This window comes from Danio rerio, chromosome 9 (genome assembly GCF_052040795.2).
Source record: "Danio rerio strain M-AB ecotype USA chromosome 9, GRCz13ab, whole genome shotgun sequence".
Classification (NCBI taxonomy): domain Eukaryota; kingdom Metazoa; phylum Chordata; class Actinopteri; order Cypriniformes; family Danionidae; genus Danio; species Danio rerio.
The window spans coordinates 20,422,071-20,448,512 of record NC_141029.1 but is presented as its reverse complement, the minus strand read 5'-3'; the positions used below and the strand labels follow the sequence as shown (position 1 = coordinate 20,448,512).

General features: G+C 33.9%; 2 protein-coding genes across 5 annotated transcripts in view; one reads left to right on the top strand and one right to left on the bottom strand.

Moving 5' to 3' along the window:
- LOC147842317 (uncharacterized) overlaps positions 1–26,442 on the bottom strand; it is a 243,185-nt gene that overhangs the window by 59,322 nt on the left and 157,421 nt on the right. The gene's annotated exons all lie outside the window — the stretch shown is intronic.
- The window catches only part of enox1 (ecto-NOX disulfide-thiol exchanger 1), a 255,301-nt gene continuing 230,527 nt past the window's right edge, over positions 1,669–26,442 (top strand). For all 4 annotated transcript variants that reach the window (XR_015499285.1, XR_015499286.1, XR_015499284.1 and 1 more), the window contains exon 1: positions 1,669–1,834. The gene's annotated coding sequence lies outside the window, so the exon portion shown is untranslated. The remainder of the gene's footprint in view (positions 1,835–26,442) is intronic.

Sequence of the window (26,442 nt, the reverse complement as noted above, 5' to 3'; positions counted from 1 at the left end):
AACCGACTAAAGCGTTCTGCCAAACCCGACATGTGTGTCCAGTGGCCAACAGAGGGAGTACAATTACCAGATTATTTGTACCATACTGTGCTGACATTGCTGCTTCCCTCAATCTCATCTGATTTGTAGGATCTAAAATATAATTTTTTGAGCTTTGCGAACTTCACATTACATTTAATGAAGCGAAAATAGACAGATCATGGCATTTAATTATATTAGAGATTCGACTAAATCTCGAGAAGTTTCTGACTGCATTAACAGAACAGAAAATATATTGTTCGTCCATCATCCATTAAAAAACACCAAACACTTTAATAATTATAATAGTAATAATAATAACTATAATACAATTAATATTAATATTATCATAATATAATACCGCCATTATTATTATTATTATTATTATTATTATTATTATTATTATTATTATTATATTATTATTATATAAACGACAATAATAATATTTAAAAATAATAATTATTATTAATATAAATATTATAGCACCATTACATTAAGTAGGTTATTATTATTATTATTATTATTATTATTATTATTATTATTATTATTATTATTATTCATTGTTCATTTATTTTTGGATAATATACATTATTATTTTGTATAGTTTTTTAATTAATTGTTTTCCTTTACATGCCAACCTGCTAATTTACATCAAATAATGAGCCGGTTTATTAATTCATTAATTTATTTTATTTTTGGCTTAGTCCTTTTATCAATCCAGGGTCGCCACAGCAGAATGAACGGCCAACTTATCCAGCACATCATGTTTTATGCAGCAGATGCCCTTCCAGCTGCACCCAGTACTGGAAAGCACCCATACACACTCATTCACACTCATACACTACTTAATAACTTATTACAATAACCTATTATTATTATTATTATTATTATTATTATTATTCATTTATTTTATGATAATATATTATACATTATTATTTAGTATAGTTTTTAAAAAAAAAAATTCCTTTACACGCCAACCTGCTAATTTACACCAAATAATGAGCCGGTTTATTATTATTATTATTATTATTATTATTATTATTATTATTATTATTATTAAAGTTTTAAAATAAATTATTACTATTATTGAAAAATTACTTATGTTATTATTATTATATTATTATTATAATGTATTTTATTATTTTAAAGTGTCAATATAAATTATTATAAATATTTAAAGTAGCATATGCTGGTATATTATTATTATTATTTCACTATTATTATTATTATTAAAGTTTTGAAATAAATTATTACTATTATTGAAAAATTACTTATGTTATTATTATTATTAATATTATTTATAACAATTTTATAGTATTATATTTAAATGTATTATTATTATTATTATTATTATTGTTATTATATTATTATGCTTTTATTTATTTATTTATTTAAGGATAATATACTACATTTTTTACATCAAATAACATGACGGTAATATGAATTTATTATTTTCTTATTAATGTAAACAGTAGCTATGCAGTGTATAATTGCAATCGTGACTACAACATTTACCAGCTTCAAGCATACAAATATCCATCTGGTTGTTCTATTGACAAAACACACACACACACGCACACATGAAGTGTCTTCGCTCATTGGCGGCAGTTCTCCGGACTCGTGCACGCTGATCCGTGTCGCGCGCGCCTCAGTCTCTGGTTGTGAGCGCGTGGAAGCAGCAGCTGTTCCGTCAGATGCAGCAGCACTGAAGAGCGACGACGGATACCGTTTAAAATTTCAGCTTCATTCACGGTTATTTCGCAGGATTATCTCGCCGAATCACACCGGGGGCTCGGAGTGGACTCTCTTCACAACGGTAAGAGTCGTTCCTCGTTCTTCAGCGTTGCCGTTTTGCCTATTCGCTCATGTTTGCCCCAGTCCTGATAGCGTCTGCTAGTTCCCATTCTTCTCATTTCATCAGACCGAGCTGAGCTCCATCACAGCGTTTCCCCTATCAGAGCATCAGTCACATTTACGAGCGGTGTATTTACGTTTGTTTACATCTATTTACACCTTCTTTCTAAACCGCGCGCGACTCTCACCGGAGAGTCATGGATTCATCTTATACTTGTTGGAATACTTGTTGAAACAGAATGATTGTTGTAGGCTGTTGAATATGTTGAGCGTGTTGCAGTTTCGAAAGTTTAAGGCGCAATGTTGTTTAGGAGAGTGGAAGACTTTATGAAGCACGCTGTTTATTTAGAGTGATGATATCTAACAAACAAGAAGTTTTTTTGAGGCTGTGATTTTATTCAGTCACGTTGGTTAACTTGTATTCTGAGAAATTGATTGTTTGGTTTGTTTTAGTTCTGTTATTGTGTTTGAGTGGCTCTGCGCTGCACTGTAGAAACGCCGATGCCCTTGATATCATCATGTCACCTGGGCAACCGCTTCAGCACCATGGAGAGAGTTCAATCTGCTGGCTGAGCGCTCAACTCCACATTCCCGGAAAGCGAAGTTATGCTCATCTGGGAGATTTCTCTGTTAACTCACGTGCTATGCTTGCTGTCAAACTTTTTTTTTTTTTGTTTGTGTGGGACCTTATGACACAAATCTTGCAGCTATACTGAAACAAACTAGTTTTCTATATTTCTATATTCTTGGCTTTTCTTGTATTTTTATAAAACTGTTTGGTCCTCAGATTTAGTTGGCTCTTTAAGTAAATGTTCAATTACATACACTGAAATAAATGAAATAAGATAAGCACAAGCCCGTAGCCAGTCCAGGGAAAGGGGTGGTTCTTTTTTCTTCAAAAGTGAACCTTTTTTTTATTTGCATCATTTTCTATTTAATTTAAAAACTGCTTTTTAGTTGCATTATTAACTGAATTAGCTTGTCAGATGGTTCATCATAACCACATTTTTTGATGTACCAAAAAAAAAAAATTCATTTATTCATTTTCTTTTTGGCTTAGTCCCTTTATTAATCTGGGGTCGCCACAGTGGAATGAACAGCCAATTTATCCAGGATTTGTTTTAGGCAGCGGATGCCCTTCCAGCTGCAACCCATCACTGGGAAACATCCATACACACTTAATCACACACATACACTTAGATCAGTTTAGCTCACCCAATACACCTGTACCACATGTCTTTGAATTTGTGGGGGTAACGGGAGCACCCAGAGAAAACCCACATGAATGCGGGGAGAACATGCAAACTCTACACATAAACGCCAACCGACCCAGCCGAGGCTCGAACCAATGACCTTTTTGCTAAGAGGCGACAGCACTACCTACTACGCCACTGCGTCACCTGTTCTGGAGACTATCGAAAACAAATATAGCTTAAAGGATCTAATAATTTTGACCTTAAAATGGTTTTTAAAAAAATTAAAACTGCTTTTTGTTTTAGCCGAAGAATTTCTACAGAAGAAAAAAAAAAATCAGACATACTGTGAAAATTTCTTTGCCCTGTTTAACAAAGTTTGGGTAATAATAAAAAAAGAAATAGATAAATTAAAGGGGGGCTAATAAATCTATAATTTATTCTATAAAATATATTTATAATTAGGTTTATTGGATTTTTACAATAATACAGACATAACAATAAAACTTAAAAAAGACATGCAAAGAAAAATATCAACACAAAACAATAGAGAGGGAAAAAAAGCCTCAGATTATATACAGTTGAAGTCAGATTTATTAGCCCCCCTAAATCATTAGCGCCCCTGATTATTTTTTCCCCAATTTCTGTTCTGTTCTGGGAAGATTGTTTCAGCACATTTCTAAGCATAATTCGTTTTAAAAACTCATTTCTAATAACTGATTTATTTTATTTTTTTTATGATGACAGTAAATAATATTTTACTAGATATTTTTCAAGACACTTCTATACAGCTTAAAGTGACATTTAAAGGCTCAACTAGGTTAATAAGGTGAACTAGGCAGGTTAGGGTAATTAGGCAAGTTATTGTATATCGATGGTTTGTTCTGCACACTATTGAAAAAAAAAATTGCTTAAAGGGGCTAATAATTTTGTCCCAAAAATGGTTTTTAAAAAATTAATAACTGCTTTTATACTAGCCGAAATAAAACAAACAAGACTTTCTCCAGAAGAAAAAATATTATCAGACATACTGTCAAAATTTCATTGCTCTGTTAAACATCAGTTTGAAAATATTTAAAAAAAGAAAATAAAAATCAAAAGGGGGCTAATAATTCTGACTTCAACTGTATAAAACAGGACCACTCCAAATAAAAAAAAAACATTGCTTATTGTTTTAGAAAAAAATTAAGTTATAATATTCCTTTTACCATGGTAGGGTAAAGACTAGGTTCCAAACAATCCAAATATGGAGTCCAAACGTTGAAAAAACATTCTGTTTTGTGTAAAACATGGGTAAGATGTTCCAGGGAAATTAACTCTTGTGCCAAACTTTAAGTGATGGAGATTCACTAATCCAATTAAGTAAAAGTTTTTTTTTTCTCGCGGCAAGGATAATATATTTAGCAATTTCTTATTAGCTGACGAAAAAATGTGTCCATTAGATATACCCAAAAACAATAAAACTGGGTCAAAATCCAGCTGCATGTTAAGATCTTTTCCATTGCCCCCAGCACCAAAGACCAAAACCCTTGCAGTCTGTTACATGTCCACATACAATACGTTAAAGTACCTAATTTTACATTTTAACACATTAGGGGGTTAGGGGGGACATGGAGTCTGTGTATTATTTTATATTGTATTTCTCTTATACATATACAAACAGATGTTTTCTTTGCATTAGACCAAATATTATCCCATGTTTCCTTATCAGTATCAGTAACTAACTCTTCCTTCCATTTTATTATTAAATGAGCATGAATAATTGCATTGACTTTCCATTGAGATGATTGTGATTTTAACTGTAAAGGTAAAAGTGATGGTGTGGACCAGGTGTTTTGAAAGCTGTACTGTCTGCGTTTTCTCTAGTGAATGGAGAGTTGTGTGATTTTTTTTGTTTACATCGAAAATATGATCAATGAGCATTTGAAGTGTGTTTCACGATTATTTGCGTGTTGTTGTTTCCTTTGCCGTTCCACTCAGAGAAAATACAGAGTGGAGTTATTAAAAATGTACTTTGAGCAAGTGAAGACAAATATCTGTCGCACTGCTCCACTCATCTATGCTACTTCAGTCTGGCTTTCTGAAGGTGCTTTGCTTGGTTATGTGAAGCTGGATGATTTAGATTATTTTGCTGACAGATGAGAAATATACACTGTAAAAAATGCTGGGTTCCACACAATTTCTTGTGCTGTCAAGATGTTGTCCCAAAATGTAGTTCCAACCCAAATCAATTAAGTGACAGTGCATCCGGAAAGTATTTATAGCGCTTCACTTTTTCCACATTTTTTATGTTACAGCTTTATTCCAAAATGGATTTAATTCATTTATTTGCTCAAAATTCTACACACAAAATCACAGAATCACAATGTGACATTTATTTTAATTGTTGCAAATTTATTACAAATAAAAAAACTGAAAAATCACGTGCATAAGTATTCACAACCTTTGCTCAATACTTTGTTGATGCACCTTTAGCAGCAATGACAGCCTCAAGTCTTTTTGAATATGATGCCACAGGCTTGGCACACCTGTCTTTGGGTAATTTTGCCCATTCCTCTTTGCAGTACCTCTCAAGCTCTATCAGGTTGGATTAGAAGTGAAGGTGTACAGCCATTTTCAGATCTCTCAGGAAATGTTCAATAGGATTTAGGTCTGGATTCTGGCTGGGCCACTTAAAAACATTCACGAAGTTGTTGTGAAGCCACTCCATTGATATTTTGGGAGTGTGCTTTGTGTCATTGTCCTGCTAGAAAATGAATCGTTGCCCCAGTCTGAGGTCAATAACACTCTGAAGCAGGTTTTCATTCATGACATCTCTGTACATTGCTGCATTCATCTGTCCCTCTATCTTGACTAGTTTTCCAGTTCCTGCTGCTGAAAAAAATCTCCACAGCATGATGCTTCCACCACCATGCTTCACAGGGATGGGATTAGCCTGGTAATGAGCAGAGCCTGTTTTTCTCCAAACGTAATGCCTAGCATTCACTCCAAAAAGTTCAATTTTAGTCTCATCAGACCAGAGAATTTAGTTTATTATGGTCTGAGAGTCCCTCAGATGCCTTTTGGCAAATTGCAGGCCGGAAGTAGCTTCCGTCTGACCACTCTACCATACAGGCCTGATTGGTGGGTTGCTGCACAGATGGTTGTCCTTCTGTAAGGTTCTCCTCTTTCCAAAGAAGAACGCTGGAGCTCAGACAGAGTGACCATCGGGTTATTGATCACCTCCCCGACTAAGGCCTTTCTCCCCTAATCACTTAGCTTAGATGGCCGACCAGCTCTAGGAAGAGTCCTGGTGGTTCCAAACATCTTCCACTTACGGATGATGGAGGCCACTGTGCTCATTGGAACTTTCAAAGCAGCAGAAATGTTTCTGAAACCTTCCCCAGCCTTGTGTTTTGAGACAATCCTGTCTCAGAAGTCTACAGACAATTCCTTTGTCTTCATGTTTGGTTTATGTTTTGAAATGCACTGCCAACCCTGGGACCCTATATAGACAGGTGTATGCCTTTTCAAATCATGTCCAATCAGCTGAATTTACCACAGTTAAACTCCAATTAAGCTGCTGAAACATCACAAGAATGATCACTGGAAACAGAATGTACCTGAGCTCAACTTAGAGCTTCATAGCAAAGACTGTAAATATTTATGTACAGTTGAGGTCAGAATTATTACCCCCTGTTTATTTTTTCCCCCAATTTCTGTTTAACAGAGAATATTTTTTTCAGCACATTTCTAATCATAATAGTTTTAATAACTCATTTCTAATAACTGATTTATTTTATCTTTGCCATGGTGATAGTAAATAATATTTGACTAAATATTTTTCAAGACACTTCTATTCAGACTATTAAAGTGAAACACTATATGAATACTTTAACTCTATTTTTACAAATTTAATTGGCTTGAACACAAACAAATTATGTTGTCCCCCAAAAACTTAAGAATTGCCTTGTTTCTACTCATTTAAATAAGTAGTTTAAACAAGCACCAAAATTATATATATATATATATATATATATATATATATATATATATATATATATATATATTTGTGTACAAATCGTTGGGCTAAAAAAAAAAAACTGGATATATTTCCCAAAAGCATCACAACCCTAAGTAGATTGTAAAATTAGCTTACCTTTGATCTTAATCTTATGGTCTGTTTCCCCAAATCATCATAAATTGAGTAGCACGTGAAAATCAGGGTAGATCTTTGAGTGCTCAGAGTAATCGATAAAGTTATCGACCTGCAAGACAATCGATTATACCTTTAACTCAATTCAAGTGCAGTGGGATTGTAGGTTGTTTGCACATAATGTCATTGAGAATGCTTGAAATTCAGATGGAGGGCAGGAAGTGAGTCTTTTTCATACATTGTAAAACCCAACAGTCAACTTTATCAAATGAGTGTAGTTAACTCAAAATTGATTGAAAGTTAATTCTACTCATTTAAAAAGAGTTTTGAACTCAGTGTTGAAGGAAATAAGGTAATTAAATACCTCATTACTTCAGTACTAATATAGATTAGTTTTTCAACTCGAATGGTTTGTTGCTATCGGTTTCCTCAAACGGAGTTGCCTTAACTTATTGGGTTTTACAGTCCTCAGTTGGTTCTCTTCATTTATTGGGTTTTACTGTGCTCAAATTGCTTTGTTTACTCAAATGAATTAAGTTCACACTACTCATTAGGATTAGATTTTGATCTGCGTTGTTGCAATGGTTTCCTTAAATAGTTTGAGTTACCTTAATTTTTTGGGTTTTACAGTGTAGGAATGGCAATCAGAACATCCAAATGTTTATGTTTTGTGTTGTTTATAGTTGTTTAAATCAGCAAAAATGAGAAAGGCCAAACTGCTTTTATGGATTTCCAAAAGTTTTTGCTCAAAAAGAGGAAAAGTTTAAGAAACTGACTGAAGAAATGGAAGAAAATCTGCCTTGTTATAAACAATTTTTTCAATACATCAATGTGTGCAACTTTTTTGGACGTAATAATTGGTTTAACAGCACTAATACAGATACTTTGATATACTCCATGGTGGAATAACTTAAACAACTGTAATGCTAACATCAAGATGCGTAGCAGCATTGAATGTTTGTTTTTGCTGGTTAGTTCATCGACCAAACAAAAAATAAATGCTGCCCCTGCGGGCAAAACTAGACAGTTGTCATTGTGGAGCATTAGTGTTCCCCGTCCACTAACATTTATTCATTCATTTTCCTTCAGCTTAGTCCCTTTATTCATCAGGGGTCGCCACAGTGGAATGAACCGCCAACTTATCCAGCATTTGTTTTACACAGCGGATGCCTTATAAGCTGCAACCTAGTACTGGGAAACATCCATACACACTCATTACACATATACACTACAGACAATTTAGTTCGTCCAATTCACCTAAAGTTCATGTCTTTGGACTGTGGAAGAAACCGGAGCACCCAGAGAAAACCCACGCAAACAAGGGGAGGACATGCAAACTCCACACAGAAATGCCAACCAACCCAGCTGGGACTCGAACCAGCAACAATTCTTGCTTTGAGGCTACAGTGCTAACCACTGAGCCACCGTGTTGCACTAACAACAACAGTTTTTTTTTTCGTGCATAAGAAAATCTGGAAGATAACAATATCCACTTTAATAAATTCTATGTTAATTTATAGTAAATACAAGAGTTTTGAATCACAGTAAAGAGTATAATGTAGAACAACTTTGTTAATGAATGCTAAACTGTAATATATTACATTGTTTCCCAACCTTGTTCCTGGACGCACACCAACAGTACATATTTTGAATGTCTCCCTTATCTGACCCATTCACTTTAGGTTTTGGAGTCTCTTCTAATGTACTACTGAGTTGATTTAGGTGTGTTTGATTAGGAGGAGGTTGAAAATGTGTACTGTAGGTGTGCCTTGAAGAACAGGGTTCGGAAATACTGGTATAGTAAATGGATAAACTGTAATAGACTTCTATTGTGTATTGTAATAGCATATAATTATAGAGTTGAAGAATATTTAGTGGTTTGTTGGATAATCCATTTATTACAATAGTTGTGTTGTACACAGTAGCTACCATATAATTACCACAACCGTTTAATTCAAGTGATTATCTAAAGTATGGTTCAAAACACTTTAATATTTACTATCATACTGTTTTCATGTGATAGCTTACAGTATCTACCACCTCAATGGCAGGCAAATTTATTTTAGTCCAGTATTCAATTAATCTTCATTTCTATAACACTTTTACAATGCAGATTGTGTCAAAGCAGCTTAACTTTAGAACTGTGTCAGTCCAGCTTTCTGTGGAAAACTTGGTTCACTTCATAATATAAAGATCATGTCCAACATAGATGGTTATTTTCTATTTATATCTCTTTTGAAATATGGTATAAATCACAAAAATGCAGACTTTCCTCAATGTCTTCCATTCATTTTTTTTTTCGCCCTCCATCTGAATATTGTGCATCACCAGAACCCCGTGATTGAAAACAACATATAATTAAAGGTTTTTGTTTTAACTAAATGTTAAACTTTTAACACCACTAACAGAGTTGACATTTTCCACCATTTTGTGCTTCGACTCAAGATGTTAACCTCAAACAGGATACCACATGGCATGTTAAAACAGAATTTGGTGTTTTTTTCATTATAAAAGTGAATATGAAATTCATTGAAAATCCCAGTTATTAATTTTCTCGATTTTAATTGTCACGATTTTCTCCCGATTCTGTAATGTGAAATAACGATGTGTAATGTGAAATTACATACTTTTAACCCAATTAAGCTAATAAACTTATTGTGATTGATATGTGTTAGTGAAACATAATGAAACAAATAAAAATAAGATTTGTGTAACAATATCAATACATCCAATGTTATTTAAGCGCTTCTTATTAATTTATCTATTGTGTGGAGTATCAACTCAATCTCAAGGCAATTCTTAGCTTTTTAATTTAGTGGCTAGTTGATATGAATTCGTACAATCTAATTTGTATAATTTAGTATGATTTACTTATCCCCCAACATGGCCGACCCTGTGTAAACTTTGGCCACCCCTGTGGCCACCCCAATATGATTTTGTTGTGGATATTACTAATCAAATGTACTTTCGTAAATTCACAATAAATAGATAAATAAATGTGTCGCCTCAGAAAGAAGGTCGCTAATTCGGGCCTCGGCTGGCTCAGTTGGCGTTTCTGTGTGGAGTTTGCATGTTCTCCCTGCGTTCACGTGGGTTTCCTCCCACAGTCTAAAGACATGCGGTACAGGTGAATTGGGTAAGCTAATTTGACCGTAGTTTATGGAAGGGCATCAGCTGCATAAAACATATGCTGGATAAGTTGGCGGTTCATTCCGCTGTGGCGACCCCAGATTAATAAGGGGACTAAGCCGAAAAGAATGAATGAATAAATAAATAAATAAATAAATAAATAAATAGCAGCCACTAAATTTTTGTCGATCGATTGGTGCCACTGACGTAGCTGATTTACTGCCCCCCCTCAAATGTTGTTGACGCACCTACATTCAATAGACAGCAATGACAATTTAATATTTATCTACATCAATAGAAGAAGTTGTATTAATAAAATTGTGGCTCAAAAAGGAATATGGATAAATGATATTATTAGGGCCTGTATAGTGAGTGTGTGTATAATGCATTTTCTTCATTTGTTCATTTGTTTGTTTTATTAATTAATTGAGAAATATTCATTAATTTTAGACATGGAATATACTGTATGCGGTACAATAAAAGTATGTAAAAAAAGCTGAAAAGTTATTTATTTAAATGAAAAATGTTTTAAAACGAAAATATTGATTTTAAAATGGTTTGCACATTTACTTGCTGATTTATTTCACAGAATAAATTGCAATATTTCAAGAGTTACCTAGGGGCAGCACTGTCCCCCAATGACAGTTGGGTTTAGGGGTGAGGTTGGATGCCACGCCTCCATTTTAAAGTTGTGTATTTTCATAAGACTAAACTCATTCATTAAAATTAGCCACTAATTTGATAATAATATGTTTACTTGTGAGATCAGGCTGGGAGTATGGAGCTGTGTCTATTTTGCCTCCCGAATATTAAGTAAACCAATCTCATAGATTTTTACTAATTGTATCCGTCTTTTTCTACAACGAGACATATTTATACCATATTTGTATATTTTACCTGATTAAATCTAATAATATTTGATTTTAACATATTTGCATTGATTCTAAGGAATGCGACAACACACATTTCAAAACACTGACAAAACACTTTCATTTTGTGAAAGGATATTCCATACACATATGCCAGTTTGACACTATTCTCTGCACCTACTGAGTCAGTGAAGGATCACAAACACATACACGGAAAAATGCAGGGTTTTTTTTTCTCCCATTTGGCATGCGGTGTCAAATTCCATCAAAACACCCTATTTGGGTTTAAACACTCTTCCACCAATCCCTATTTCGCATTCGCATCTGATACCTAAGTTTTTCACAGGGAGCATGAATTAAATGTTCCCAAATGAAAGTGAAAGTGCGGAACTTTAGTTAAAGACGAAAAATAAAAAATAAAACACCCGGAATTACATGAAACTCTGGAGGAAACGTGGATAGCGTGATGACGCAACGATGTTAATTGATCTATGTGCTATAACATGTAAAACAGGATCATGAAAAGAAAATTCAAAAAGCACCTCATATAAACACCTTAATCATATTGTCTAAATCAGATTAAGGCAAATCATTTGATTACTGATGTCCATGTAAATGTAGTCATTCTCACACTTTCATGTTACACGTTTATAGCCTTGCACATAGAAACACTCATAAGAGCTAAGGTACATCGTTTTTGGGAAACCAGACCTCGTTCTAGTCTCAAACGAATCTATTTAATTATTTGCATGTTGAACTATTGCCTAAAACAGGCCCCAAATGCAATGCAATTGTTCCCTCTGATTAATCAATGCAGCTCTTGTAGCCAATTTCTGTTTAAATAGAGAATTAGAGATGATTTGACTGCACAACCTGCAAAATTCTGTCGACCCATTAGTTACAGTGAAGGAAAGTGTTTAGTTGCTGTCATTGTTATGTGGCACTGAACTTGGTTGAGTAAGTGCACTGTTTTCCATTCTAGGTCACTCATGCACCTCAGCATACTGTTTTTGAAACAACAGCAAATGAGTTCTTTATGGATGGCCAAGCAAAATCAGCACAAAACAACTAAATCCACCCTTTAATCAGAACTGGCATAACTGAGCTACAATAATAAGCTGAGAAGACAAAAGAAATTATGATATTTGATACCGACTTCATGAACGCTTGACCTGCTGTTTATTATGATAGACAAACACTTGCAGTGGTGCAAGCAACAAGCTAAAGAGATAAATCCCTATGGCTCGTCTTTTATGGGATAAAAGGCTTATCACAGTGGTTGTAATGCGAGAACTCAAATGTTTTAACTTATTTATAAGTGCAAATATTTTAAAAAATGTGTTGTTTTTAGTTTTAGCTGGGCCTGGAATTCATATCTAGATGTAAATAGTGATCTGCACATCAATAGATAATATAAACATGATTAATGAAATCAAACAAAACCAAAAGAAATGACTGATGCATAAGGTGAAGGGAAATACAGCTGGATCTCTGGAGGGAGATGGAGATCTAACAAGAGTAAAAGGATAATGCAGTATAAGAAACTCTTTTTTATAAAGCTTTTGATGGTTTAAAAACAGTCAAAGCATTCTATTGCTGCTGCTTTTCTTTTAAAACTGTCTACATAGAAAGAAAAACACTGATTGAATTGATTGTGTTAGTTGAAATGAGTCTAAATACTTTACCTGAATTTATTTGTTTTTGCACAGGATGTCTTAATCCACACACTGCTAAAGTTATTTTCTTAGATTTTTTTTGAGTTTCTAGTCCAAATATTTGAAAATACTTAAACCGAGATGCATTTTGTAGAAAAACAAAACATATAGTCTCATTTTAAAAAATAATATGTTAAAACTAGGTGAGTTTTTCTTAAAACAAGCTAAATAATCTGCCAATAAGGTAGGCCAAAATAATCTTATGCAAGATGGAAAAACAAGATTGTTTTGTTTGTTTTAAGGACAAACTTGCTTAATTTTGGTATATTATTTCTTAAAGTCTTAAACATCTTAAATGTTCTTATTTTGTATTTATTCAACATAATCTAGTGATATACCTATGCAGAGACACTGAAATGCAAAGCATTAGCATATGAACACCATCTGATCCGTCAATTGTTTAAATACAAGCAAATTTACAAACTTACAAATAAATCTTTACATACTGAAATTGTGGCATTAGCATTTGGATTAGTTGGTGTTCAGTTGCCATATCAATGACATTATGCTTTCAGTCACAGTAGTTTATTTATTTAAATTTAATGTTGTTTGACTTTCCTTATTCTTTTGAACATCAAAGGAGATATTTAGAAGAAAGCTGAAAACTTATAACCATTGACTTCCATAGTATTTATTTATTATTTTGTATATAGTTCAAAAAATCTTTTTACGTGTTCAACAAAAAAATAAATAAACTAATAAAATAAAATAAGATAAAAAATGCTGGGTTCCACACAGTTCCTTCCTGTTGAACCAACACAAATTGATTAACTTAACTTAATTGTTTTAGGAATTTATGTGGATTGAACATAAAACAATTAAGTTCCCCCCCCCAAAAAAACTTTAAGAATTGTGTTTTTTTTAAAACTCATTTTAAATAAGTAGTTTGAACCAGCAGCACAAGTCATTTTTAAAGTGAACTCATGAAGGCTTAAAACCACAAGTAAATAGCAAGTCCCAAAAATGCCACATAGAAGTCAAAGACTATTTTTACTTAACATTTTTTAGTATGTCTTCCTTTGTGTTTAACAGATGAAGGAAACTCAAACAGGTTTGAAAAAAAAAAGAATGAGTAAATGATGACAAATTTGTAATTTTAGTGTAAAGTACCCCTTTAATAATAATTTCAAACTTATAACAAACTGGCATTATCTGTAATAATTGAATTTCATGGAATTGACCATGCGTAAACCTTAATTAAGCAATTTAATAAATGATTAAAATATAAAATATACTTCTGTGTTCAATTACACTGTCCATTGGATACGTGTCTGCCATCATCAAGGAATTCAGTCAGTCATACCGCCAACTAAAATCAACTAAACTATGAATTTAATTTAATGTCAGTCACCACAAATGGCTGTCCCCTTAATAGGGTATAGGGCTGATTACCTGCTTAGTCAAAGATTGCATTATGTCATTCATATGATGTGTGCTAGAATTCAAATCACTTACCTTCTTCATGCAGTTGATCGAGGTTATATTTTCAGCAGTCAACACTTTCAGTTCTGATATGTACCTCACATTCTGCCACACAAGATTTGATAATTTGAACTACTTTTGAACTACTGTCTTTTCTGAATGATTGCATTTATACTGTACAGAGGATACAGAAAAACCAGCGAGTAGTTACATTACAGTAATCCAGTCTAGAGGTCATGAAAGCATGAACTAACCTTTCAGCATATGTGAGAAGTAACATGTTTCTTACAGTAGCATATAAATCTTTCTAAATTGAAGGAAGGCTGTTTTTGTGACTTGGTCGCAAATATGATTTTCAAAATTTAAGCTTCTGTCAAATATAACACCAAGGTATTTGATTATAGAACTAATACTAGCATCGTGAGTAGTCTTTTGGTCCTATAAGTAATACTGCTGTCTTTTCTGAATGTAATGTAAAAAAGTTGTCTGTCATCTTTTACATCTTAAATACACTCAGTTAGCTTCACACAGCTTTAAATATCTGTTAAAATTGTTTTGCATAAAAAGTGAAAGCTAATCCAATTCTTTCTAACAATATCTCCAATGCAGGGCCAGCACACATATTGTAGTGAATTAGCTTAAAGGGAATTGAAGATTCATTTGAACAGCGCTTCGACTCTTTAAATCTGAACATCTGAACGAATCGTCCAGCGTTCATTCGAACAGACAGCTGACTTCAGTTATGGCTATTGCTATCAAAATTAAAATCAACTTATAATAATCACGAAAAACAGACAGAAAGAGCTCAGGGGTAACTCAAATATTTGATCGGTGCTCTCAGGGTAAGGGATTCATCAAAACAACAACAGGAATCATTCCAAGGCACTCGAAAAATGTGGAAAATTTCAAAAGCCTTTATTCACATGGCTAAATCTTAAACCTTAAACCCTGGTTACCCTGATGAAGGCAGATTCCTGCTGAAACGCGTAGGTTTTTTAAGATTTAGCCATGTGAATAAAGGCTTTTTAAATTTTCCAAATTTTTTTGAGTGCCTTGGACTGATTCCTGTTATTTAAATCAATTTATGTTTAAGCAGGGTAGCATGGCTAGTCGTGTTTGAAGGCACGCTAAACTTAACTAGACTCTCAATGGAAAAGAAAGAAAGAAAGAAAGAAAGAAAGAAAGAAAGAAAGAAAGAAAGAAAGAAAGAAAGAAAGAAAGAAAGGTATCGGAAAATGGGAATGTCTGATCTGTGCGATTAACACATTTTGTCTGGGTCCCCGCCTGCTCCCTGGAGTCCTCTGGGGTTCTCCTGGAGTACTAGTTCTGGGTTCAAGTCTTTCTCTGGTCTTCTAGGGGGCGGCCTTAGGCTACCAGCTTTAGAAAGGGTGGTTTTGTATCCATCCGCTGGAGCAGAGTTGACCAATGAGAAGTTATCTCCCAGAGGAACATTTAATAGTCTTTGCATGGGCATTCTGGGTATAAGCCAAAGCAGAAATGTTTAAGTTTCTTAAAATGTGTATATGTTACACTCGTATTAACATGAAGTGTCAACAATCATTCAGTACACCAAATTAGCTTTGCAGGGACATCAAACATGAACTATCTACAATCTTGTTTAGCTGTGGTAGAGTTAAACATTGACTGCAGAAGTATTAAAACCATAATATTAATAACACATGAGCAAGAGACATGTTGCAAAACACCTGATTACACATACAGAGAATAAAAGTTTTCATTAAAAGCATCAGTTGCAAGGAGCTTATAGAAGTTCTTTGTGTGTCCATTCCTGAGCATTCTTTGTTGCAAATACCTTGGAATGAGATTACAAATGACCATACAGTTATTAGGTGAAATTGAGGTGATTTTTTTTTTAAATAAAAGCAGAATAATTATGTGGCCATATTCGTTACTATATTGAAAATAGTAAGGGGCCTGAGGAACTCCATAATTGTCCGTCATTACAATTGACGGTTGTCCAATCACATTAATAAAATAGTAACAGTTGGTAATGACATTTTAATGCTATATTGTTGCTAAAAAAATAACATTGCTGGACAGTTTTGGTTCATTATGTTTTTTACTGTGAAATAGTTTTGATTAAATGTAAGAGAAAGATTAAGGATGATGTTTAAATGATAAAAGTGCATCTATATTATGTTTGCATAAAAAATTGGCATTTTATAACAATGCTTACATTATAAATGTTTATACACCTAATTTTTCAGCATGAACATCAATCAGGATGTACATTAATCAAAGAGTTAGATGTAATTGTTGCATAGCAATACACTGAGACCATGCTGTATTGTTTGAGAAGGACCACATGTGTTTCTCTGCATTTAAATCAAGTGATTAGAAATAAGCATTCCCATCTGTAAGGAAAGATTCATGAAAATCAAACAAAGCCTCACTTTGTGATTATTTAATAGCATTATGCCAATACTACAGTTTAGATTTCAAATATATTTCACATCTTAAGTGAGTCCTGGAAAACTTCCCTCACACTCTTAATAGTGTTTACAAATGAACAAAAAAATGCCATACTGATGTCCTCCGTCTCAAATTAAATTACCCTCAGTAACAGAATTGGCATTATAATATGGTCCAATACTTTCCACAGGCTCTGTTTTTTAAATAGCAGTGAAAGGTCTTACCGCTGGCCAGATTTTTTTGTGTTTTTTTTTTCCATCGATCAAAAGCAAGCACAATTAGACACATGTGTAGATAATTCTTCTGCAGGCGGTTTTCTCATTAACCGTTGCTACACGCGAACCCCCAAATAAAACAAAAATTGTTAAGATCAACTGTGGAAAATTATAGTCAGCAGGTGTCTGAGCTGCAAGTGGCTGATATATTCTTAATAGACAGTCTGAGCAAGAGTAATTCCAGCATAGTGGATGTGACATTAAAAACTTGAAATTTACAGAAAATATGTATATTAACAGAATATTGAGACATCTGCTTATAGAACCACAGAGTTAAGAGATCAGAAAAATATTAATCTGTAAAAATGTTTTGTATTTAAAATGAGAAAAATAGGGCAGCACGGTGGCTTAGGTAGCTGGCTCAAGTCCCTGCTGGATCAGTTGGCATTTCTTTGTGGAGTTTGCATGTTCCCCCCATGTTGGCGTTGGGTTTCCACCAGTTGCTCAGGTAATATCATAATATTTAAACAAAGTTAAATATTCTGATGGTGATCTTATTTAGACTAAGCATGGCTCCTTGTATGAAGCAAAAAAGGAGGGATGATGAGTCAGGGAGGTAGACTTAATAAATCTAATTCTCGGCCATGATTCGGGTCTAAGACAACACACAACAGAAAATTCTATAAAACATCCTTTTTTGTAATTTATAGAATTGTCTATAGAATTTTATTCAAATGAAATAAATATTCATGCAAAAGTTTTTTTAATTATCTTAGCATCACTCCAGTTGGGTCGGATTGTTTTTCAGTTATATTTAGGATTAATTCATGCTATTTACTTAGGATAATAATTTTGAAGTAACAATAATACTGTTATTTATATATATATATATATATATATATATATATATATATATATATATATATATATATATATATATATATATATATATATATATATATATATATATATATAATATTAAAAATATTTATTTATTTGTTTATTACATAAAATATATTTAATATTACTATTTAATATTACTATTATTATTATTTATTTATTTATTTATTTATTTTGACAGGTAGCTGTGCCCCAGTAGAGCTTTATGTCTAGCAACACCCCTGCTTATAGCTGTGTTACACACTGCCTAGATGGTCATTTTCAAAAACCTATAATAGGGGCAATTTAAATAAAAAAATACTTTGAAAACAACATTTTTTAGTATTTTTACAATACTTTAAAATACAAGTATTCACAAACAACTTGATGGCAAGGTTTACATTTGCATGGAATTGCTCATACATGCATCATCTAATTGTGAGTTAAAAGTCTTACTGCTAAATCTTTTTTGTATGCCACACTTTCACTTACAGATTTAGGACACTGTGACGGTAATGCTATTCTGCATGGCACGCTTTTCCTCAGCTGGCCTTCTCACCAGCTGTCTCCTCCGTTTAACAATACTAGCCATGATTAGAATTATCTTATCTAGACCCCCTGTACTTTAACACATCATCGTGACCGCTGTAGACCAAACTGTAATTGGCCCAATGTGCCGTGTCCCAATGACTTTGGACACACTTGCCGTCTGAAGCCACAGTATCACGCTGCATCTCAAAGCGGGAGTTATGAAAGCATTCTTTGATGTTTGGGATGTTTTTTTTTTTTTCCGGGATGGTTTTCCCCCACAATGAGCTGCGGTATCCTTGGGAGGGGGATGCTGCAAGCCCTGAAGTAATGCTTGGCAATAAATCAAGTTATAATTTAATTTATATGGAGATCCGTGGAATAAAGCGAGCAGGAAATGCAATTTGCTGCCTCTCAGATCTCTGAATAAACACGGCTGGGTTAGTACAGGACACAAGGAGCCCCTTTAGTGAGAGTCAAACTGGTGGGAACACAGACCCTTTTTTGTGTGGCTGCTTGCTGAAAAAATTGGTGTGTGATTTACTTAATACTGAGAAATTGCTAGTATGAATAACACATAATTGAAAAGAAATGAAAGTAACACATGAAGTAAGGAAAATTTTAACACATTTGTAAACTTAATAGTTTTAAAATCTATTTTCTAATAACTGATAATGCCATGATGACAGTGCATAATGTTACTTGTTATCTTGCAAGACACTATTATTCAGATATATGCCCCAGATTGGTTGTTTCTTAGTTTTTTTTCTCATATTTTCAGAGAAATTGCTAGTAATAATGACAAATAGTTGAAAAGAAAATTTGAACATATTCTTATGTAAGTGCAACTAAAAATCCAACTAACTGAAAGCAATATGTAGTTTATTAGGTATTTTCAAAGTAACAGGCACTGTGTCTTAATGAGTTTCAGTTGCAGATCAATTCGCATGGACTTTTAGATTGAATCCCTGTTTTCATTGTTTTTTGTTACCATGTCCCCCTTTGCCATATTGACCAAATATTGTGCTCACCTGTGTCTGTTTTAATTGATAACTGTTTTATATGTCCACTTATTGGTCGTTCTTTTGATTTATTTATTTATTTTTGTTAGTTTTTTATGATTTTATGGTTGTATGTTGCCCCTTTCAGATTTTTTAGCTCTTCCAGTGAGAATCCAACTGGTGGGAGTGCAGACTTTTTATGTTACTGTTAGCAGAGGAAACTGCCAAATGACTCACAAATGAACTAACACATTTAAGCTTGCAATTTTGAGATAATTACTTAACTAATATTATTTATTTTTGGAGAGGTATTATAAATAAAAAAGTGTATTATATGGTGCTCTGGAATAATAGATGCAGAGACAAGTTTGTATTAGCCTCTCCGCCTCTTTCTAATGCTCATTTGTTCCTATATCCACTGATTATTGTGCTCACCAGTTCCTTATTTGTTCTGCTCTGTCTTTATGTTTGATGTACAGCTGATTTTTTTTCCATCTTAAACCCTATTTAGACAGCAGTTGTTTCTCATCAGTGATTAAGTGCATGTTTTTGGATGAAGAAATACATTTGTGGTGGACATCTTGAGTTTGTAATCCTACAAACTTACTAAAAAAATAAGTGTCTCACATGAACATTTACATGCTCAGTCAGAAATAAATTGTTGTATGTGTGACACATTACCTGACAAAAGTCTTGTCGTCAATTTCAGTTGTAAGAGCAATAAATAACAACTTGACTTCTAGTTGATCTTTTGGAAAAGTGGCAGAAAGTAGATTTTTCTGATGAATAATCTGTTGAACTGGATCCCAATCATCAAAAATACTTAAGAAGACTTATTGGAACCCGAAATTATCCAAAATTCTCGCAGAAATCAGTCAAGTTTGGTGAATGAAAAATCATGGTTTGGGGTTACATTCAGTATGGGGGTTAGAGATCTGCAAAGTGGATGGCTACATCAACAGCCTGAGGTATCAAGGCATTTGTGTTGCCCATTAAATTACAAACCACAGAAGAGGGCAAATTCTTCAGCAGGATAGTGCACCTTTTCAAACTTCAGCCTCCACATCAAAGTTCCTGAATGCAAAGAAGGTCAAGGTGCTCCAGGATTGGCCAGCCCAGTCACCAGACATGAACATTATTGAGCGTGTCTGGGGTAAGTTGAAGGAGGAGGCATTGAAGATGAATCCAAAGAATCTTTATAAACTCTGGGAGTCCTGCATTAATTAATTAATTAAAAATCAAGGCATGATCATGTTTTATTTTGGTAAAATAAGCATAATCTAGAGGCCTTTGCCTTTCATATAAGCCACTTCTGATTTCAAAGGATCAACTAGAAGTCAAGTTATTATTCGTTGCTCCTAAAACTTGGATAGGCGACAAGGCTTTTGTCAGGTAGTATACACAATCTGGTTCGCGAGATCCACTTTGCAGCATAGTTCAATTCAAACCTTAATACAAATTATGCTAGACTCAAGGGCTGTTAGCGTCAGAGCTGGTGCAATCATCATTACAGCAGCTAATTCTTGAGCTCAACAATACATAAAGCCAGTTTTACAGCTAGTCATTGATAAACACACATGCACAAACACTTATCTTGCACATTTGCAATGCACAAAATGCTGCCAAAAGGCTTTACAAAACGTTTTTTGGATTAATCTGTTACAAACTCAGAGATGTGTTTTTAGATGACAATTAAATCACCACAGATATTCAAAATTTGTCCTAAAAAACATTAAAAAACAGTACTAGTTAATCTTGATAATTTCACAAGAGCCGTGAGAGAAAAACATAGACATTCTGGATTTGAATGGTTATTAAATGACTAACTACCCCCTGTAAATGGCGAAAATTCCTTTTGTCCCGCTGAGAAAGAAACACTGCCTGAAGTGTACTATATTTATACACTGGCTTGTCTTTGTTTTGGGCTTTGTAAAAACAAAGTGCTGCAAGTAGATCCTGTTTTGATGACATTTTTGTCTGCTTGAAACACTTTTGGTTAGGGTTGTCGTGATACCATTTATTAATCTTTATTAAATACTATATTTTACATGTTATAGTAGGTCTACTTGAATTTAATTCCTAATTCCCTTATTATCGAAAAAATGTATTATTTGCACATCACTTCACCTAAAACGTATTCATATTTTATTTTGTAGATAACTGACCAACAAAAACACATAAAAATAAAGTTACAAATTATACGAAACAAAATTTGTCACAAAAAGAGCATTTTTCCAACATAAATAGGCTACATGAGGTGGTCAAAAATTGTTTAAATTTTTCCTGTAGCTATTTTCGGTTTTTCATCTATTTTATTTTATTTTTTCAGTTTTATTAGGTAAGAATTCAAAGTAATTCAAAATTTACTTTGTGAGTCGTTCTTTTTAAGTGTCGGTTGTTGTAGCTACTAAATCATATTGAGAGGAGTAGAAATGAACTGATTCAGGTGAGCATTTGAATTGTTAGAAAACATCAGAAAATGTGCAACCTTAAAGGGCTCCACAGACTATTAAAATAAAATGGTCTATTGTTGCACAAGCGTGTGAGCATTTTTGTGACTTTTCACACAACTCTAATGTAGATGGACCATTAATGACGATACTACTGTTTACAAACTAAAGTGGCACTGACACTATTTTGGAGCCATTGTATCACGATACTACCTTATTTTTTAACCTACTTTTGGTGTTGAGTTGCCACTTGATGACCTTGAATTAAATGTACAAAAAAATAAAACACCATTATATACGACTATACTAATTAAAAGGCAATGAGCAGAAATGGGGAAATGTTTTTCTTTTTAAAGAGAGCTGTTTACAATAATTAACTGTGAATGACTGTATTTGCCTTCTATTCAGCTAGCTTTTGTTGTAATTACACATTTTAAGCGCGGAAGTTAATTGTCCATGGGTGGCTTTTACAGTGTTATTTCATTCTCGTTGATTGCTGAACGGCAGGGTCTGGCTGTTAAAATGGCCGATTCTTCCCTCTGTCTCTCTTGGGTTTTCACGTCAGTTAGAAAGTCAAGATTTTGGCAAGTACACTGGAATCTTTTTCTTTTTTTTTATTCAGGAGAGAGTGCTGCATGACTTTGCCTTGAGAGTGCTGTGTTACTTCGCCTTGAGAGGTGCATTTGCTTTTTCTCTCACTGACAGGAGTGCTATGGAAAAGGAACAGACCGTCTGTCTCCCCATTACCAGCCTGTAGCCAGAGAGAGAGAGATTATCTCACACACACACACACACACACACACACACACACACACACACACACACACACACACACACACACACACACACACACACACACACACACACACACACACACACACACACACACACACACACAAACCTCTGCCTGCAAACAGTGCAGCAGGCCAGGCAGTGATGCAGAAGTCTTCAAGAATGGGGGTTAATGGCCTTTGCTGTGTGTGTGTCTCTCTCATTTAGTCATTCAATCCTTCTATTCTGCATGCTTTACGGCAAGAGGGCTGTGAAAAAACCCTCAGTTTAGGTCTGCTTCTAAAAAACACCCAGTTTGGGTCTGCCTCTCCACTATTAGGGACATTTTAAGACTTTCTGACATCTTTATTATCACTTTAACAGTAAGGCAATATTCTTATTTAGGATGGTGAATCTAATGATGTGTTAGAATGTGTATTTGGAGAGCAATTCAGTCAAGCTATTTTCTGTTTTAGTAAGTAAAATTGTAGCAATGACTGTGTTCCATTTAAGAGGCGTAAACATAATATTATACGTGTATTTTCAATTAATTTCAATTCAGTTCAATTCATGTTTATTTCTATAGCGCTTTTACAATGTAGATTGTGTCAAAGCAGCTTAACATAGATGTTCTAGTAAAGTCCAGATTTCTGAGTTGAAGTTCATGTTTGTTCAGTTCAGTGTGATTTAAATTTCACTGCTGAAAGTCGAAACACTGAAGAGCAAATCCATTGATGCACAGCTCTACAAGTCATGATCCGAGCAAGCCAGTGGTGATAGTGACGAGGAAAAAAAAAACTTCACCAGTTAACGAAGTGAAGTGAACAATGTTGGGCACGACCATTTTCCTATTGGAAAGTAATGTTTTTGGTGTTCTTTGTAGATTCACACACAAACAAAAGTGAAGTATGGGATCATCTTCTCACCCTCATGCTGTTCTATGCATATCAGAAGCCTTTTTTATGTTATATATGCTTTCAAATTGTATCATGGCACATTATGGGGATGGAGGGAGGGTCAATTTTGTCAATTTTATAAAATATATTATATTAAACACCTTCAAAATAATTTTCAAAGACAATATTTATAAAAAACACAAAAACTACACACGGTTTAAACTATTAATTTACACATTTAACATTAAACCCCGTTTTAACACCAAAGTGTTTCAAAACACACAATATCTCCCATGGTATTATAGTAGTACTCAACATCAATCAAGATCCTGGATTTTGCTAAATTAAAATGTTTGTAAGCAGTTCCTTTTTTTTGTTCAATTATGTTCAATTTTTACTTTTCTTGTGTTGCCAGATTTATGCTTGACTCAAAAAGAGATTTCAACAGCTTTCAATTAGATTGATGTATCTGAGTTTACCTTCAACCAAAATGAAAATGTCCAAAGAAAAAGTTTCACCAAAATCTAACTTAAATAAATTAGTTAAGACCTGAAAATATGAATTAAGTCTAGTCCAAAGCAAAAAAAGCTGAGAGAGTGCAGATAATATTCATTCATTTATTTTTCTTCGACTTAGTGCCTTTATTCATCAAGGGTCACCCCAGCGGAATGAACTGCCAACTTACCCAGCATGTTTCACACAGCGGATGCCCTTCCAGCTGCAACCCAGTACTGGAAAACATCCATACACACTCATTCACACACATACAGTCAATTTAGTTCATTTAATTCGCCTATACCACATGTCTTTGGGGGAAACCAGCGGAAACGCAAGTGGACACAGGGAGAACATGCAAACTCCACACAGAAACACCAACTGACCAGCCAGGTCTCCAACCAGCGACCTTCTTGCTGTCAGTCGACAGTGCTTACCACTTAGCCACCATGTCACCTGCAAATACTATATGTGTAAATCTGTACCATTACAAAAAATTACTGCCAGCTTTGTGTTTCTGGCATAACTTAGAAACGTTTTGTGTTAAAAAAAACAGGAATACTGTTTTAAACATTTCATAATCACAGTAGTCACTGCTGAGGTCAAGATACAGTAATCTAAATCAAAAGTGAAGATAAATGATCAACAATTATTTTTTTAAACCTACCTACATTTGTAGGCAAAATTATTAGCCCTCCTACTGTGAAATTTTAATGATTACTTTTTTATATTTCCCAAGTCCTGTTTAACATAGAGATATTTAAACAATTAATAACCATGTTCTAATGACTACTTTCATTTGTCATAATATTTAAAGTGCAATTTAAAGGCTCAACTAGGTTAATTAGGTTTAATAGGTAAGTTATTTAATTAGGCAAGTCAAGGCATTGGACCACAGTGATTTGTTCTGTAGCTAATCGAATAAAAAATCTTAAGGATGTTGATAATATTAACCTTAAAAGTAATAAAAAAATGTTCTTTTTTTCCAGCCAAACTAAAAGAAATAAGAGTTTGTTTAGAAGAAAAATATATATTTAGGAAATACTGTGAAAAAGTTCTTTGCTCTGTTAAACATCACTTGGAAAATATTTGGGAAAGAATTAAACAGGAAGGCTAATAATTTAGCTTTTAACTATAAATGAGTTTTACACACACAGGAAAAATCTTTCTTCATAATATGTCCTCTGCGCTTTTGGACGAAATTCATACTAAACGATTTTAAATGAGCATTTCATACTTGCGTGTTCCTATTCACCAGCTTCATTTTCAATATGAAGCCTTGCACGCTTGTGTTGTGGCAGCCACTGTCCTGACCTTGCACCGCATCATTGGACATGCATGGATTGAATAAGATAGTATCTCTCCAGGCGGAGAGTATCAGATTGTGCTATTGCCATGTTTTACATTAGGTCTTGGGTTTACTCCAGGATTCAGAGCTTGCTACACAACTCAAATGACCTGGTATGAGCAGATCTGGAAGATACAACATAAAGCGAATTCATGCTAACTGCACAAGCACAGTGCAGGTCTATATATATATATATATATATATATATATATATATATATATATATATATATATATATATATATATATATATGTACATATATATGTTTTTTTTTTTTAGAAAAGCTCTATTGAGTGATACCATATGCTCTTGGAAACACTAATTTGATAGCAATTAAAATGTTAGGATAGGTCACAAACAGTGTTTTAGTCCAGCACATCTGGACTCATTGTATCCAAAATCAAGTTTCTCATTGGAATCTGATTTCTCATTGGTTCCTCTTCAGACTACAGTATCTTACTGTTTTTATACTCAATTAAGTAAGGGATAAAATACATCCAGAAGTTTGTTATCACCGAACAACCTCCTGGATGTACATTATACGTTTATTACATGTCTACTCGCCACAAAACATAAAAATAAAGGCCTGTGCACACCAAGACGTTATTTTGCTCATGTTTTTCATCAACGTTTAACGCCTCGTGACTAAATAAAGGCACCAATGTGATCGTGCACACAAACGCGCAAAACGCCAGGTGCAAAAACGTCATTTAAAAAAAAAAAAAAAAAACGCCTCATGCTTGTTTTTTTGTTATGACGCGGCCCATCAAAACCTTCTCCACCAATCAGATTGCCACTTTTGTTCACCTGCCTGGAGCTGCTGAAGTGTACAAATGTAATGGTCAAACACGTCCATTCAGCATGTGTTTACATTAGAAACACAATAGAAAAGTAGCGCGTTTGAGAGGAAATAAACATTCTGTATGAATGGCCCATTAGAAGCGCACATAATGCTCATGGCTATTAGAAAATTATTCACATCATCTGTGTGAATAAGACCTAATGCATAGACTACTTACGTATTATTCATTCACAAGAGGGCACCAAAAAGATCGAAACACTGAAACATTCAAAAACTGTAGTGTGAAAGA